Raw genomic sequence first — 18,343 nt, forward strand, 5'->3', positions numbered from 1 at the left:
TTAGCGCCAATTTGGGAGGAAACCAGAGAACCTGAAGGAAACCGACATGGTGCCCAGGTTGGGAATTCAATTACAAATTATAGTGTCTCTCAGTAATATGTATTTGACAATGTGTCCATCACTGGAGCATCTACACATTTGTAGACAACACCATTGTGTGGGCCGAATTAGGAACACGATGAAACAGAGTACAGGCAGGAGATACAGAATCGAAACAAGCTCGTTGGCCAACCGAATCCATGCCGACCAACGGCCACCTATTCACACTAGTTCTACGTTATCCCACTTTCTCATCCACTCCCTGCACAATAGGGGCAATTTATGGAGGCCAATTAACCTGCAGACCTGCAAGCATTTGGGATGTGGGGGAAAACCGGAGCACCCGGAGGAAACCCATGTGGGTATAAAGAGAACATGCAAACTCCACACACAGACAGACTCGAGGTCAGGATCAAGTCTGGGTCTTTAGCGCTGTGACACAGCAGCTCTACCAGCTGCGTCACTGTGCCGCCCATCCTATTGCGTCACCACATCCCAATAAACTGTCCCAGCGGTGTTTAAAGTAGTGCAGTATGTATAGCGCCCTCCGTAATGTTTGGGACAAAGACCCATCATTTATTTATTTGCCTCTGTACTCCACAATTTGAGATTTGTAATAGAAAAAATCACATGTGGTTAAAGTGCACATTGTCAGATTTTAATATAGGCCATTTTTATACATTTTGGTTTCACCATGTAGGAATAACAGCAGTGTTTATACATAGTCCTCAATTTTAGGGCACCATAATGTTTGAGACACAGCAAAGTCATGTAAATGAAAGTAGACTTGTTTAGTATTTTGTTGCATATCCTTTGCATGCAATGACTGCTTGAAGTCTGTGATTCATGGACATCACCAGTTGCTGGGTGAGTTCTCTGGTGATGCTCTGCCAGGCCTGTATTGCAGCCTTATGCTTGTTTTGGGGGATAATCCCCTTTAGTTTTCTCTTCAACATCTAAAAGTCATGCTCAATTGGGTTCAGATTGGGTGATTGACTTGGCCTCTCAAGAATTGACCATTTTTTAGCTTTGAAAAACTCCTTTGTTGCTTTAGCAGTTTGTTTGGGATCAGTGTCTTGCTGTAGAATGAACCGTCAGCCAATGAGTTTTGAGGCATTTGTTTGAACTTGAGCAGATAGGATGTATCTATACTCTTCAGAGTTCATTATGCTACTACCATCAGCAGTTGTATCATCAATGAAGATAAGTGAGCCAGTACCTTCAGCAGCCATACATGCCCAGGCCATAACACCCCCACCACTGTGTTTCACAGATATGGTGGTATGCTTTGGATCTTGGGCAGTTCCTTCTCTCCTCCATACTTTGCTCTTGCCATCACTCTGATATAAGTTAATCTTCATCTCATCTGTCCACCAGACCTTTTTCCAGAACTGTGATTGCTCTTTTAAGTACTTCTTGGCAAACTGTAACCTGACCATCCTATTTTGGCAGCTAATCAGTGGTTTGCATCTTGCAGTGTAGCCTCTGTATTTCTGTTCATGAAGTCTTCTGAGGGCAGTGGTCATTGACAAATCCACAGCTGACTCCTGAAGAGTGTTTCTGATCTGTCAGACAGGTATTTGGGGATTTTTCTTTATTAGAGAGAGAATTCTTCTGTCATCAACTATGGAGGTCTTCCTTGGCCTGCCAGTCCCTTTGTGATTAGTAAGCTCACCAGTGCTTTCTTTCTTCTTAATGATGTTCCAAACAGTTGATTTTGGTAAGCCTAAGGTTTGGTTGATGTCTCTAACAGTTTTATTCTTGCTTCTCAGTCTCATAATTGCTTATTTGACTTTTGTAGGCATAACTTTGGTCCTCAAGTTGATAAACAGCAATAAAAGTTTCCAAAGGTGATGGAAAGACCGGAGGAAAGACTAGGTGCTGAAAGCTCTCTTATACCTGCATTAAGGAGGCAATTAAACACACCTGAGCAATTACAAACGCCTGGGAAGCCATGTGTCCCAAACATTATGGTGCCCTGAAATGGGGGTACTATGTATAAACACCGCTGTAATTTCTACATGGTGAATACAAAATGAGTAAAAATGGCCTTTAATAAAATCTGACAAATGTTCAGTTTAACCCTTCATGTGGTGACTATTTGCATACCTTGGGTATGTGTGCAATACCTTGTGGTATGTTCAGTTTAACCCTTCATGTGGTGACTATTTGCATACCTTGGGTATGTGTGCAATACCTTGTGGTATGTTCAGTTTAACCCTTCATGTGGTGACTATTTGCATACCTTGGGTATGTGTGCAATACCTTGTGGTATGTTCAGTTTAACCCTTCATGTGGTGACTATTTGCATACCTTGGGTATGTGTGCAATACCTTGTGGTATGTTCAGTTTAACCCTTCATGTGGTGACTATTTGCATACCTTGGGTATGTGTGCAAGCATAGAATTTCACCATGACTTGTCACATGTGACAATAAAGCATTCATTCATTCATTCATTCAAGGTACAGAAGTCTGCAAATGTTGTCTGCCAGGTTCAAGAATAGCTTCATCCCAACAGCCATCAGGTGGCTGCACCAACATCAACTGTGAACTTCTATGGACATTGGTGTATTGTGGTTAATTTATTGAATTTTTGTTCGTGATGGATTATCTATGAGTATAGCATTCATAGGACTGTTTTGTTATTGCAAGTAGGAATGTCACTGTCTATTGTGGGTACATATGACAATTAAACACTCTTGACTCTTGATATTCAGCAGTTCTAGAGTTTAAAGATCTGGGAGGTTTCGTTGAACTTTTTTGCCAATATAAAGCAGAATTCATCCAATGTATAAACATTTGAATTGGAGCAGGGTTATGATGCTTGCTGATTCACTGTTTAATAATGTCACAGCCCACCTCTCACCCCCTTATCAAGAATCTCTCTAATTAAAAAATATTCTGACTTTCCCTTTAAAGAATAGTTCCAAAGATTCGTGATCTCCTGAACGAAGATTTGTAGCCTGTCTTCTTGGGTGACCCCTTATTTTTGTGCAGTGATCCCCGAGTCTAAATGCTTTGTGATTTAGAGTTTTGTTTAGAGATGCAGTGGCCCTTTGGCCCACTGAGTTCATGCCGACCATCGATCACCTGTTCACACAAGTTCTGTTATTCCACTTTCCCATGCACTACCTACACATTAGGGACAATTTTACAGAGGCCAATTAACTTACAAACCCGTGCATCTTTGGCATGTGGGAGGGAACCGGAGCTCCCGGAGGAAACCCACGCAGTCACAGGGAGAATTTGTAAACTCCACACAGACAGCACATGAGGTCAGGATCAAACGAGGTCTCTGACGCCGTGAGGCAGCAGTTCTACCAGCTGCACCACGGAGCTGCCGTTAGATTTTTGTTTTGCTGTTTTAATCAGGATCTCTCTCATCCTTCCAGTTTCCAGCAAATACATTTCCCTGAAGGAAAAAGACACAGGGGGTCAGGCAGCATCTCTGGAGAACGTGGATAGGTGATGGAAAGACTGATTCAGACTGATTCAGCTGATCAGGCTAACCCTTTCCAATCTCCTCTCCAGAGATGCTGCCTGTGCCACTGAGCTACTCCAGCACTTTGTGTTTTTTAAATTTTAAACCAGCATCTGCAATTCCTTGTTTCTACAAATATAATCCTGGCCTGTCCAATCTCTCCTCAATAGACAATTCCAAACATTCTGCAAACAGCTTGATGCGCGTTAACTTCCTAACCCTTCTGTGTGTGCTTCCTTCAACTTATTTCCATCAGGGAGCGCTCCGGATCCCATCCATCCACGACAGGGTTTGTTCAGCTCCTGGTTGCTGCGGTCTAGACTCGCACTCGCACTCGCACACACACACACACACACACACACATTCACAAAATGGGAGCCCCTCTCTCGCATTAAGCACACACAGCCCGACCCTGACCACTTGTGTGGAGTTGCCCAACGTCCCCACTTTACTGGGCGAGAGAGTTGGTGCACGGCTGTGGAAGTATGTGGACCGTTACCTCTGTGGAGGTGGAACACTGACTGCCAGGCGTGAATAGACAACAGGCAACCGAGTGCTTGTGTGTGTGAGTCAGTGGCTGCAAGTCCACAACTCCCCATGGCGTGAGTGTGAATAGCTGCCTGCAAGCTGATGGACTGTTGTTGGAGGTAAGGCCGATTGGGAAACTGTTTAGTTTAACCGTGGCATTAACTATCAGCGCGTTATAACCGCTTGTAACAGGAGATCAAAGTAGCGCAGTCGTTATAATGCGGTGGTGAAAGTTGGAGACTGACTGTCCTGTTGGAGCTCCATCAAGTAAGTGTGTCCACTCTGTGGACTGTCGCCACCCCATTCCCTGCCCTGTGCTCTGTGTCCCGTCCTGAAACCTTTTTGCGTTTATTTTTTGCTTGTTGAACCATTTCACTGGTATCGCGCTGAAAATGGATTCATTTCCTTGAAGTCGGACCATGACAGTTATTTAAACAATGTCTACTGGCGTGGGAACGACACGACAGAACTTCATTAATCCCAGCAGGGAAACTGATCTGCCAACAACAGTCATAAAACACAAGATACGTGACATTTAAGCGACCAGTGGGAAGTATTGGGGATGTGCGAAGATTGTGGAGGGGCAGGAAGGGACTACAGATGCTGGTTTAAGACAATAAGTAGGGCAACAAAGGAGAAGTTACTGCTTTACACTGAAGATGGACACAGAATGCTGGAGCAACTCAGCGGGACAGGCAGCTTCTCTGGTGAGAAGGAATGGGTGACGTTGAGGGTGGCGACCCTTCTTCAGTCTGAGTTACCCGCTGAGTTGCTTCAGCTTTTTGTGTCTATCTTCGGGGAAATATAGTTTGCATGTTCGATGTTTGTCAACGTGACTAGGCAGGAGCCACGTAGTCCCAACGAAGCCAGTCTCCACAAGGCGCTGAGATCACTCCTGCTTTGTGCAGCAGCAGCAGCCCCTGAGAGCTTCCAAACAACCCCAAGGCTTGTGACTGAGGCTAAAACTAATGCCTACTTTCACCTGATTCCTACACAATCCAATAATTTTTATCTTGTATCCTGTTTTCCGCATTGGAGCAGAGCCACTTGGGCAGCTTACATCCCAGCGGTATGAATATTGATTTCTCTAATTTCAAGTAACCCTTGCATTCCTCACTTCCTGCCCCACCCCGTCCCTAGTTGTCCTGCTAGTTCCACTGTTTGCATTCATATATCCCTTTGTTATCCCCTCTTCCACAGCCAACAATGGACCATTGTGGACTCCACCTTTCCCTGGTCATTGGTTCCGGCTCTGATTTGTTCTGAAGCTTTTCATACCTCTAGTTTCCCTCTCCCCTGACTCACTGTCTGAAGAGGGGGTTCGACCTGAAACATCACCTATTCCTTTTCTCCACGATGCTGGCTGCCCCGCTGAGTTACACAAGCATTTTGTATCTGTCGTCGGTGTAAACCAGCATCTGCAGCTCTTTCCTACACACTTGGATTCTAACTCGCTCCCTTCTAGCTCGGGATGTTTAATAGAGACTGTTTAATTTTTAACTTGCTTCGTAATACGTATGTGTCATTCTGCCTTCTATAAGAATTTGGCATTGTTGTAAGCAAAGCAGTATCGTATTTGAGCAGAGGAACTGTAACATGACTGATAGAAACATAGAGTCATAGAGTGATACAGTGTGGAAACAGGCCCTTCGGCCCAACTTGCCCACACCGGCCAACATGTCCCAGCTACACTAGTTCTTAATTGTTTACTATATGTTCGTGTTGTTAATTGCGAGCGGAGCACCAAGGCACATTCTTTGTATGTGTACATACTTGGCCAATAAACTTATTAATTAATTAATTAATTCATTCATTCATTCATGCATTCATTCATTCATTCATTCATTCATTCAATAGACAATAGACAATAGACAATAGGTGCAGGAGTAGGCCATTCAGCCCTTCGAGCCAGCCATTCAATGCGATCATGGCTGATCACTCTCAATCAGTACCCCGTTCCTGCCTTCTCCCCATACCCCCTCACTCCGCTATCCTTAAGAGCTCTATCCAGCTCTCGCTTGAAAGCATCCAACGAACTGGCCTCCACTGCCTTCTGAGGCAGAGAATTCCACACCTTCACCACTCTCTGTATTAATGTATATCGTAAACAGCTGGGGTCCCAGCACCGAACCTTGCGGTACCCCACTGGTCACTGCCTGCCATTCCGAAAGGGACCCATTTATCCCCACTCTTTGCTTTCTGTCTGTCAACCAATTTTCTATCCATGTCAGTACCCTACCCCCAATACCATGTGCTCTAATTTTGCCCACTAATCTCCTATGTGGGACCTTGTCGAAGGCTTTCTGAAAGTCGAGGTACACCACATCCACTGACTCTCCCCTGTCAATTTTCCTAGTTACATCCTCAAAAAATTCCAGTAGATTTGTCAAGCATGATTTCCCCTTCGTAAATCCATGCTGACTCGGAATGATCCTGTTACTGCTATCCAAATGCTCAGCAATTTTGTCTTTTATAATTGACTCCAGCATCTTCCCCACCACTGATGTCAGACTAACTGGTCTATAATTACCTGTTTTCTCTCTCCCTCCTTTCTTAAAAAGTGGGATAACATTTGCTATCCTCCAATCCACAGGAACTGATCCTGAATCTATAGAACATTGAAAAATGATCTCCAATGCTTCCACTATTTCTAGAGCCACCTCCTTAAGTACCCTGGGATGCAGACCATCAGGCCCTGGGGATTTATCAGCCTTCAGTCCCATCAGTCTACCCAAAACCATTTCCTGCCTAATGTGGATTTCCTTCAGTTCCTCCATCACCCTAGGTTCTCCGGCCCCGAGAACATTTGGGAGATTGTGTGTATCCTCCTCAGTAAACACAGATCCAAAGTAACGGTTTAACTCGTCTGCCATTTCTTTGTTCCCCATAATAAATTACCCTGCTTCTGTCTTCAAGGGACCCACATTTGCCTTGACTATTTTTTTCCTCTTCACGTACCTAAAAAAACTTTTGCTATCCTCCTTTATATTATTGGCTAGTTTACCCTCGTACCTCATCTTTTCTCCCCGTATTGCCTTTTTAGTTAACTTTTGTTGCTCTTTAAAAGAGTCCCAATCCTCTGCCTTCCCACTTTTCTTTGCTATGTTATACTTCCTCTCCTTAATTTTTATGCTGTCCTTGACTTCCCTCGTCAGCCACAGGTGTCTTTTACTCCCCTTAGAGTCTTTCTGCCTCTTTGGCATAAATTGATCCTGCAACCTCTGCATTATTCCCAGGAATACCTGCCATTGCTGTTCTACCGTCTTCCCTGCTAGGGCCTCCTTCCAGTCAATTTTGGCCAGCTCCTGCCTCATGCCTCTAATCCCCTTTGCTATACTGTAATACCGACACTTCCGATTTTCCCTTCTGCCTTTCCATTTGCAGAGTAAAACTTATCATGTTGTGATCACTGCCTCCTAATGGCTCTTTTACCTCTAGTCCCCTTATCAGATCAGGATCATTACACAACACTAAATTCAGAATTGCCTTCTCCCTGGTAGGCTCCAGTACAGGCTGTTCTAAGAATCCATCTCGAAGGCACTCTACAAACTCTCTTTCCTGGGGTCCATTTCCAACCTGATTTTCCCAGTCTACCTGCATGTTGAAATCTCCCATAACCACCGTAGCATTACATTTGTGACACGCCAATTTTATCTCCTGATTCAACTTGCACCCTATGTCGAGGCTACTGTTTGGGGGGCTATAGATAACTCCCATTAGGGTCTTTTTACCCTTACAATTCCTCATTTCTATCCATACTGATTCAACATCTCCTGATTCTATGTCACCCCTTGCAAAGGAATGAATATCATTCCTTACCAGCAGAGCAACCCCACCCCCTCTGCCCACCTGTCCGTCTTTTCTATATGTTGTATACCCCTGAATATTCAGTTCCCAGTCCTGGTCCTCTTGTAGCCATGTCTCAGTGATCCCTACAACATCATACTTGCCCATGACTAACTGAGCCTCAAGCTCATCCACTTTATTTTTTATACTACGCGCATTTAAGTACAACACTTTAACTTCTGTATTTACCTCCCCTCTCACATCGGTCACAAATGGCCCTGCCCTTAATCTCTTTTCCCCTCTAGAACTTCTGTTCCCATTCTTCCGAGAGTCTTCTGCAATATCTCCTGTATTCCCTTTAACCTCATCTTCATATTCCCAATTTGTTAACCCCTCCCCCCCACTATTCATTCATTCATTCATTCATTCATTCATTCATTCATTCATTCATTCATTCATTCATTCATTCATTCATTCATTCATTCATTCATTCATTCATTCATTCATTCATTCTGTTCTGCCCCTCAACCAGTGACTTTGGATAGAGTGGATGTGGAGAGGATGTTTCCACTTGTGTGAGAATCGAAGACCAGACTCAGAATTATCTTCAGAATTAAAGGACGTTCACTTAGGAAGATAATGAGGAAGAATTTCTTTAGTCAGAGGGTGGCAAATCTGTGGAATTCATTGCCACAGAAGGCTGTGGAATCCAAGCCAATGGATACTTTTAAGGCAGTGATTGAATAGTATTTTTTGGTCAGAGGTTATGGGGAGAAGGCAGGAGAATGAGGTTAAGATAGATTAACCATGATTGAACGGCGAAGTAGTCTTGATGGGCCGAATGACCTAATTCTGCTCCTATTGCTTATGAACTTATGAATTCTTCTAATCCATGAAAGTAAATTTTATTAACCATCTTCTTGGTTTGTTTTAAGGAATGGGTGTCATTTCGGGTCTCGACCCGAAACATCACCCATTCCTTCTATTCAGAGATGCTGCCTGTCCCACTGAATTACTCCAGCATTTTGTGTCTATCTTCGGTTTAAACCAGCATCTGCAGTTCCTTCCTAACTCTTAGTGATGTTGGGTGGTTACTCCGTCAAATAGCATCTTAAAATCCAAATAAATAACATCCTCTTCATTCTTTTCATCATATATAAGATTTTGTTTTGCCTTTCGAAAGAACTCGAAATTATGGAGGGGTGGGAGTTGAGCTGGATTTGGGGGTGGGGAGGGGTGGTGTAAGTCAAACAGATGTATGTGGGTTACAATGCTGTGGGGCATGTGGTGATGCTTCGAGGTGAGATTGTCATTAAATTCTCCAGTCTTTGCTGGTTCTGTTTTATCAAATGTTCACACATAATGCAGTGAGGTGATTTTAACCCCCTCTGCCCAAATAATAGTTGAGTTTGAATTAAGAATGGGGTCCTGGTGTTAGAAATCAAGTTTGCAAAGTCACTTGACCAATCTATTTTTTTTAGGAGGAAATAAGTGAAATGTTTTCTCTTAAGAGACACATTACTCATTAAGATCCATGTGAATGAGAGGTTTGTGTTTCTGTCAGCAATCTCGCCTGGTTTTCCACCCTGAATATCAGCGAATCAGGGAACCAGAGTTACCAGACTGCTGGTCGGCACAGTGGCACAGTGGCACAGTGGCACAGTGGCACAGTGGTAGAGTTGACTCACAGTGCCAGATAACTGGGTGCGATCCCGACTACGGGTGCTGTCTGCACAGTGTTTCTACGTTCTCCCTGTGACTGCATGGGTTTTCTCTGGGTGCTCCAATTCCCTCCTACACTCCAAAGACATACAGGTTTGTAGGTTAATTGGCTTTTGTAAAAATTGTAAAATTGCCATAGTGTTTAGGATAAACTGGTTGGCACAGTCTTGGTGGGCCAAAGGGCCTGTTTCTATGCTGTATCTCTAAACCATACTAACCTGGCAGCTGGTCAGAGGTGAGGAGCATGGGGTCCATCACTTAAGCACCTTTCTACTAGCCCAAGAGGAGACGGTTGTTCTCCAAGCCTGTCCAGCAAACCCATTAAATGCTACCCATATTCACCAATGCCATTCCCATCAACCGCAGAACTTGCCTGATCTTGTTCTGTGTTTTCAATTAACATATTCATTAATGAGGTTCTAACCATATTAATCAGTGGAAAGAAGGAACTGCAGATGCTGGTTTATTAAAAAAAAAGACGCATAATGCTGGAATAACTCCAACATTCTAGGAGAACATGGTACGTGAAGATTTGGGTGGATAGCCTTCATCAAACTTCAGTCCGAAGAAGGATCCCGACCTGAAACGCCATCTATCCATGTTCTCCAGAGATGCTGCCTGACCTGCTCAGTTACTCCAGCACTTTGAGTCCTTTCTTTTAACCATAGTAATGGATTCTGGCTTCTGGTGTGGAAATGAATAAAACCTGCAGTGTTTGGCTTTTTGACTTTTAACTCTCCCTCACCTTTTTCCTGGCACCAATGTCTTTCACCTAAATGATTTTGCAGGAGAAACTCCACTATGACTCACTGGTCTTTTAGTTTAGTTTAGAGATATAGCGTGGAAATAGGCCCTTTGGCCCACCGAATCCACACCGACTAGCGATCCCCGTACACTAACACTATCGTATACACTGGGGACAATTTACTTTTTTTTTCCAAAGCCAATTTACCTACAAACTTGTCCGTCTTTGGTGTGGGTGGAAACCGAAGCACCTGGTGAAAACACACGCGGTCACAGGGAGCACGTACAGACTCCGTACAGACAGCACCTTTGTCTGGATCGTTCTCAGGTCTCTGGTGCCGTAAGGCAGCAACTCTACCGCTGCATCACTGAGCCACTCTTCGCCGCCCTGCAGCCCTGAGTAAACGACAATGTGCTTAAATTAGAGGGAAGACGTGGGTATCCACATCATTCCCTCCCAATGAGTTGTTATTTACATGATTGTAATGAATTGACCTATAATTTTGTCCTTTCAAATAGTGCTTCATAGTTCCTGGTGCATTTGTCATACCATATTTTAGTTCTGTATGTCAGCTCAGAGAGAAATCTGATTTGTAATATCTCACTAACTCATAGTTAGATATAGCCATGTTATTTTTTTGAATTACGGTTCTTTCACAGGTTGAATGCCCCACATTGAGAAAGAGTTTCCAGAGTCTCATATATCCACTTTCAATATGGAATTTCCTTGAGTTTAACTTAAAACGTTGGTTATCGCCAGTATTTTGTTACATGTTTGTCATCGTTAGTCCTTACTCCTTAATCATTACTAATTAATTTAGTCTTTAGGGCAGCATGGTGGCACAGTGGTAGAGTTGCTGCCTTACTGCACCAGAGACACGGGATCGATCCTGACTATGGGTGCTGTCTGTACAAAGTTTGTACGTTCTACCCATGACCAGTGTGGGTTTTCTCTGGGAGCTCTGGTTTCCTCCCAAAGTCGTGGAGGTTTGTAGGTTAATTGGCTTGGTGTAATTGTAAATTGTCCCCATGTGTGTAGGAGAGTCTTAGTGTGCCGTGATCGCAGGTGGGTGTGGACTCGCTGCGCCAAAGGGCCTGTTTCCGCACCGTATCTCTAATTTAAACTAAACTAACCTTTACTACCTAGTCACCACAGAATTGTTCCAGTGTATGAAATTGGTTCACTTGGTCACCCCGTTACAGAAAGGATGTGAAGGTTTTGGAGTGGGCGTAGAAGAGGTTTAGCAGATTTCTATCAGGATTAGGTGGTTAGCTACAAGGAGACGTTGGACAAACTTGGATTATTTCCTCCAGAACGCCGGAGGTTGAGGGGAGACCTGACAGAAGTATATAAAATTACGGGAACGATAGATATGGTAGACAGTCAGATCCTTTTTTCCCCCAGGGTGGAGATGTCAGAGGCTAGAGGGCATAGCTTTAAGGTAGGTGGGGCAAAGGGTAGAGGAGATGTGCAGGATATAAATGTTTTCACACAGGGTGGTGGGTGCCTAGAAGCGCTGCATGGAGGTGGTGAAGCCTGATATGATAAAAGTGTGTACGAGGTTTTTAGTTAGGCACATGGATATATAGGGAATGGAGGGAAATGGATCACATGCAAGCAGAAGAGATTCGTTTATCTTGGATGAAGGGATTAAAAGTACCATTAGCAAATTTGCAGATGATACAAAGCTGGGTGGTAGTGTGAATTGTGAGGAAGATGCTATGAGGTTGCAGGGTGACTTGGACAGGTTGTGTGAGTGGGCGGATGCATGGCAGATGCAGTTTAATGTGGATAAGTGTGAGGTTATCCACTTTGGTGGTAAGAAGAGGAAGGCAGTGTATTATCTGAATGGTGTCAAGTTAGGAAAAGGGGACGTACAACGAGATCTGGGTGTCCTAGTGCATCAGTCACTGAAAGGAAGCATGCAGGTACAGCAGGCAGTGAAGAAAGTCAATGGAATGTTGGCCTTCATAACAAGAGGAGTTGAGCATAGGAGCAAAAAGGTCCTTTTGCAGTTGTACAGGGCCCTAGTGAGACCGCACCTGGAGTACTGTGTGCAGTTTTGGTCTCCAAATTTGAGGAAGGATATTCTTGCTATTGAGGGCTTGCAGCGTAGGTTTACTATGTTAATTCATGGAATCGCGGGACTGTCATATGTTGAAAGACTGGAGCGACTAGGCTTGGATACACTGGAATTTAGAAGGATGAGAGGGGATCTTATTGAAACGTATATGATTATTAAGGGGTTGGACACGTTAGACGCAAGAAACATGTTCCCAATGTTGGGGGAGTCCAGAACAAGGGGCCACAGTTTAAGAATAAGAGGTAGGCCATTTAGAACTGAGATGAGGAAAAATCTTTTCAGTCAGAGAGTTGTGAATCTGTGGAATTCTCTGCCTCAGAAGGCAGTAGAGGCCAATTCTCTGAATGCATTCAAGAGAGAGCTGGATAGAGCTCTTAAGGATAGCGGAGTCAGGGGTTATGGGGAGAAGGCAGGAACGGGGTACTGATTGAGAATGATCAGCCATGATCACATTGAATGGCGGTGCTGGCTCGAAGGGCCGAATGGCCTCCTCCTGCACCTATTGTCTATTGTCTATTGTCTATCTTGGCATCATGTTTGGTCCCGACGATGTGGGTTGAAGGACCTTTCTCTGATCTGTACTTTTCCATATTCTACGTAGATAGAGGCCTATGGGCCTATAGAATCTGTGTTGCCTACCATTTCCTCACTACCATTCCACCCCTCCTCTCTAATACTCCTCCAATTATTCCTCCTCAAGAGCCTATCCATAATCATGGAAGCATTAAATGGTTACAGCAGAGAAGGAAGCCATTCGGCCCATCATGCCGACACTGGCTTTCAACAATAGCAACTCTTTAGTTCCACCTACAGAACCTGCCTCCATAGCTGTGCATTATTTTTCCATGATATATATGTCTTGAAGACTGCAATGGAACCCACTACATCTCCAGATAGTGCATCCTAGATCACAACCACACACCGCAGAAATTATTTTCTCTCATGTTACTAATGAAAATAGTGAACTTATTTTCTCTTGTGTTTTCCCCTTTATACTTGTGACCTCTGGTCCTTGAGCCTGCAGAGAGGATGTGGAGAGGATGCTTCCACGCCAGACAGTCTAGGACCAGAGGGCTTAGCCTCAGAAGAAAAGGATGTATGAAAGGAGATGAGGAGGAATTTGTTTAGCCAGAGGGTGGTGAATCTGTGGAATTCATTGCCACAGACGGCTGTGGAGGCCAAGTCAATGGGTATTTTTAAAGTGAAGACTTGATGGGCCGAATGGCATAATTCTGCTCCTTTGTCTTATTGTATTATCCCTTCACCAGAAGAAACCTTCCCCTATTAATTTTGAACAGATGCATTATCACGACGTATACTCACATCAGCCTTCTCTTCATGACAGCCTCACTAATGTTTCTTACAACTGCAGTCCCTTATTCCAGGAACCATTTTCAAAAATCCTTTTTTCATGTTCTGTGAAGCCAGAAATAAACAGTTGAGGTCAGACTGGTGTCAATAAGGTCAACATAACTTCCCCGCTTTTCTGCCCTATGTCTCAAATTCTTTTCAGAAAGCTCCATGAGAAAACTCAATTGCTCCAGGAATGAGTTGCACATTTAAACCTGCTCTGCATTAAAGTTATTTGCATTCCCCCTTGTATGCTCGTCTCTAAGTGTTATATCTGGGAGGACCTAGGGTGACGGAGGAACTGAAGGAAATTCACATTAGTCAGGAAATGGTGTTGGGTAGATTGATGGGATGAAGGCTTATAAATCACCAGGGCCTGATGGTCTGCATCCCAGTGTACTCAAGGAGGTGGCTCTAGAAATCGTGGACACATTGGTAATCATTTCCAGTTTTCTATAGATTCTGGATCAGTTCCTGTGGATTAGAGGGTAGTTAATGTTAACCCACTTTTTAAGAAAGGAGGGAGAGAGAAAGCCAGGAATTATAGACCAGTTAGCCTGACATCGGTGATGGGGAAGATGCTGGATTCAATTTTTAAAGATGTAATAGCAGATTTGGATAGCAGTAACAGGATCGGTCCAAGTCAGTATGGATTTACAAAGGGGAAATCATGTTTGACAAATCTTCTGGAATTTTTTGAGGATGTAACAAATAAAATGGACAAGGGAGAGCCAGTGGATGTAGTGTACCTGGACTTTCAGAAAGCCTTTGATAAGGTCTGTGCAGTTCTGGTCGCCAAATTATAGGAAGGATGTCGACAAAATGGAGAGGGTACAGAGGAGATTTACTAGAATGTTGCCTGGGTTTCAGCACTTAAGCTACAGAGAGAGGTTGAACAGATTGGGTCTTTATTCTTTGGAGCGTAGAAGGTTGAGGGGGGACTTGATAGAGGTTTTTAAAATTTTAAGAGGGACGGACAGAGTTGACGTGGGTAGGCTTTTCCCTTTGAGAGTGGGGAAGATTCCAACAAGGGGACATAACTTCAGAATTAAGGGACAAAAGTTTAGGGGTAACATGAGGGGTAACTTCTTTACTCAGAGGGTGGTGGCTGTGTGGAATGAGCTTCCGGTGGAAGTGGTGGAGGCAGGCTCGATTTTATTATTTAAGAGTAAATTGGATAGGTATATGGATGGGAGGGGATTGGAGGGTTATGGTCTGAGAGCAGGTAGATGAGACTAGGTCAGAGAAAGTGGTCGGCGTGGACTGGTAGGGCCGAACGGGCCTGTTTCCGTGCTGTAATTGTTATATGGTCCCACACAGGAGATTAGTGGGCAAAATTAGAGCACATGGTATTGGGGGTAGGTTATTGACGGATAGAAAATTGATTGGCAAACAAGAAACAAAGAGTAGGGATTAACGGGTCCCTTTCAGAATGGCAGGCAGTGACTAGTTGGGTACCACGGTGCTGGGACCGCAGCTATTTACAATATACATTAATGATTTAGATGAAGGAATTAAAAGTAATATTAGCAAATTTTCAGATGACACAAAGCTGGGTAGCAGTGTGAATTGTGAAGAGGATGCTATGAGGATGCAGGGTGACTTGGACAGGTTGGGTGAGTGGGCAGATGCATGGCAGATGCAGTATAATAGAGTTGTAAATCTGTGGAATTCTCTGCCTCAGAAGGCAGTGGAGGCCAATTCACTGAATGCATTCAAGAGAGAGCTAGATCGAGCTCTTGAGGATAGCGGAGTCAGGGGGTATGGGGAGAAGGCAGGAACGGGGTACTGATTGAGAATGATCAGCAATGATCACATTGAATGGTGGTGCTGGCTCGAATGGCCTACTCCTGCACCTATTGTCTATAGTCTATTGTCTATTAAAATAGGAAGGCAGATTATTTGAGTGGTGTCAGGTTAGGAAAAGAGGAAGTGCAACGAGACCTGGGTGTCCTTGTACATCAGTCACTGAAAGTAAGCATGCAGGTACAGCAGGCAGTGAAGAAAGCTAATGGCATGTTGGCCTTCATAATGAGAGGAGTTGAGTATGGGAGCATTGTACAGGGCCCTGGTGAGACCACACCTGGAGTATTGTGTGCAGTTTTGGTCTCCTAATTTGAGGAAGGACATTATTGCTATTGAGGGAGTGCAGCGTAGGTTGACAAGGATAATTCCCAGGATGGCGGGATTGTCGTACGATGAAAGACTGGAGCGACTGGGCTTGTATTCACTGGAATTTAGAAGGATGAGAGGGGATCTTTTCGAAACATATAAAATTATTAAGGGATTGGCCACACTGGATGCAGGAAACATGTTCCTGATGTTGGGGGAGTCCAGAACCAGAGGCCACAGTTTTAATGCATGGTCTCGTCATCAACCCCGACAAATGCTAGTTCGGCCTCCGTGCCATCGACTTTCTGGGCCACCGCGTGACCCAACACGGTGCTGTTCCGCTCCCGGACAGGGTCGAGGCCATTCTCCAGTTTCCGTGGCCTTCCACAATGCGGGGCCTTCAGGAGTTTGTGGGGATGGTCACTTTTCATCACCGATTTGTGCCAGCGGTGGCAAAGATAATGCGGCCGCTCTTTCAGTTGCTAACTAGTAATCGGCGGGACGTGCAGTGGAACGCCGACGCGGTGGCTGCTTTTGACGAGACGAAGGAAGCGTTGGCTCGGGTGACGATGCCGGTGCATCCGCGGGTCAATGACACACAGCCCTAACGGTGGATGCCTCGGACTCCGTGGTCAGCAGTGTGCTGGAGCAGTCGCTCGACGGTCACTGGCGGCCTCTCGCCTTTTTCAGTCGCCGGCTTAACCCGGCGGAACGGAAGTACAGCGCGTTCACCAGGAGCTCCTCACCTTGCACTTGGCAGTACGACACTTCCGCTGTGTCCCGGAGGGCCGGGCCTTTACTGCCTTCACTGACCATAAGCCCCTCACCTTTGCATTCGCTAAGGTTTCGGATCCCTGGTCCCCTCGGCAGCAGCGCCAGCTCACGGCAATCTCCGAATTCACGACCGACATCCGCCACATTGCAGGCAAATGTGACCTGGTTGCTGACGCCGTGTCCCGCCCAGCTAATGAGGCCATCCGTGACGAGGCCCTGGGCACAGATTATTCCACCTTGGCTGCGGCCTAGCTGGTGGACGAGGAGATACCAGCCGACCCAACTGCGGTTCCTGGGTCCCTCCGGCGTTACTGTCCTGTGCGATGTTTGCACGGGGCAGCCGTGGCCCATTGTCCCGGCTGCCTGGGCGTTGGGGGATTTTCGACGCCATTCATGGGTTGGCCCACCCGTCCATCCGTGCGACGGTCGCGATGGTGGCCGCACGTTTCATGTGGCCTGGGTTGTGGAAGCAAGTCGGTCGTCGGGTACGGGCGTGCATTCCGTGCCAAACATCGACGGTCCGGGTGCCAGTGCAGGAGTTCGCAGTGCCTCGCCGGCACTTTGACCGTGTTCACGTGGATATCGTGGGGCCGCTGCCTCCATCCCTGGGTGCCTCGCATCTTCTGACGGTGGTGGACCGTTTCACGCGGTGGCCGGAGGCCATTCCTCTCGTGGATACTTCTGCCCTGTCGTGTGCTCGCGCCCTCATGGCCCACTGGATTGCCCGTTTCGGGGTGCCGCTGAGCATTGCCTCAGACCGGGGTGCCCAGTTCACGCCTGAGCTGTGGTCCGCAATGGCTCGCCTGTTGGGGACACGGCTTCGCCACACGACAGCATATCATCCCCAGTCTAACGGGGTGGTGGAGCGGTTCCACCGCCATCTCAAGGCCGCTTTGACGGCACGTGTCACGGGCCCCGAGTGGATGGATGAGTTGCCGTTGGTTTTGCTGGGTATTCGGACTGCCCCGAAGGAGGATCTGGCTTCGTCCTCAGCCGAGTTAGTCTATGGCGTCCCGCTCACTGTTCCCAGGGAATTTATTCCGGCCGCTGGTGTCCCGGGAGCAGCCGCCAGCTGTGTTGGTCCGTTTGCGGGAGACAGTCAGCGCCCGGTCTCCTGTCCCGACGTCTCGCCATGGGGTGGCTCCTGCCCATGTACCCCCGGCTCTCATGGACTGTCCGTATGTTTTTCTGTACCGCGACGCCCACAGGTCGCCTTTGCAGCGCCCTTATGAGGGAACCTTCCGGGTGCAGCAGCATGGGCATACTACTTTTGTTTTGGACGTGGGTGGTCGGCGGGAGACTGTGTCTGTGACTCGTTTGAAGCCGGCCCATTTGGACCTTAGTGAGCCAGTGCGGGTGGCCCAGACTCGTCGTCGGGGGCATTCGCCGTCCCGGTTGCTCCCGAATACGTCCGGACCGGGCGTGTCCCCTGTGTGTGGGGACATATACACGAGGTCTGGCCGCCTCATTCGTCTTCCCGTTCGGTTCTGTGCCTCTGGGTCTTGGGGGGGGGGGGGGGGGGTCCTGTGGCGGTCCCTGGTGGTGAGTCACGCGCGGTGCAAACCCTCGGCTCGGGGGGGGTGGGTTCACGAAACCTGGAATGGGGAAGAGCGGCAGTTGGGAGTGGAGTTCCGGGAGGATTTGAACGTTGGGTTTGGGAGCTGGATGGTGCTCGAGGAATAAAGAAAACTTCGCTTGACACCTGTCCCACTTCATTGGCTT

At 46.3% G+C, this 18,343-nt stretch overlaps 1 protein-coding gene across 1 annotated transcript in view; it reads left to right on the forward strand.

Moving 5' to 3' along the window:
- Window positions 1-4,046: 4,046 nt before the first annotated feature.
- LOC144607820 (gap junction gamma-1 protein-like) overlaps window positions 4,047-18,343 on the forward strand; it is an 83,787-nt gene continuing 69,490 nt past the window's right edge. The window contains exon 1 of the mRNA XM_078424934.1: window positions 4,047-4,168. The gene's annotated coding sequence lies outside the window, so the exon portion shown is untranslated. The remainder of the gene's footprint in view (window positions 4,169-18,343) is intronic.

Source organism: Rhinoraja longicauda, chromosome 29, assembly GCF_053455715.1.
Source record: "Rhinoraja longicauda isolate Sanriku21f chromosome 29, sRhiLon1.1, whole genome shotgun sequence".
Classification (NCBI taxonomy): domain Eukaryota; kingdom Metazoa; phylum Chordata; class Chondrichthyes; order Rajiformes; family Arhynchobatidae; genus Rhinoraja; species Rhinoraja longicauda.